At 72.7% G+C, this 289-nt stretch overlaps 1 protein-coding gene across 1 annotated transcript in view; it reads right to left on the reverse strand.

Moving 5' to 3' along the window:
• Nucleotides 1-289, reverse strand: part of MNX1 (motor neuron and pancreas homeobox 1) — a 13014-nt gene that overhangs the window by 11813 nt on the left and 912 nt on the right. The window lies entirely within an intron of this gene.

Here is a 289-nt window from a genome sequence, read left to right on the forward strand (position 1 = left end):
CGCCCGGGGCACTTGAAGCTTCGGGCCCGGCTCCCATTGGCCCCGCGCGGCAGGACGCGCCATTGGCTGCCGGGCCCGGGCGGGGCTCGGCGATTGGCCCCGCGGCACCTGTCAGCACCGCCCCTCCTCCCCACCCCCTCCGGCAGGTTGGAGGGGAGGGGATACCCCAGGGGCTGCTCAAGACCCGATCCATTGGGGGCGGGGGAGAGTGTCTTGCACACGCACAAATGTAGACACGCGCGCACACGCACGGGGGAGCAGGGCGGTGCACGCTCCAGCCCAAGGAGCT

This window comes from Gavialis gangeticus, unplaced genomic scaffold (assembly GCF_001723915.1).
Source record: "Gavialis gangeticus isolate Ggan-Ray unplaced genomic scaffold, GavGan_comp1, whole genome shotgun sequence".
NCBI lineage: Eukaryota > Metazoa > Chordata > Crocodylia > Gavialidae > Gavialis > Gavialis gangeticus.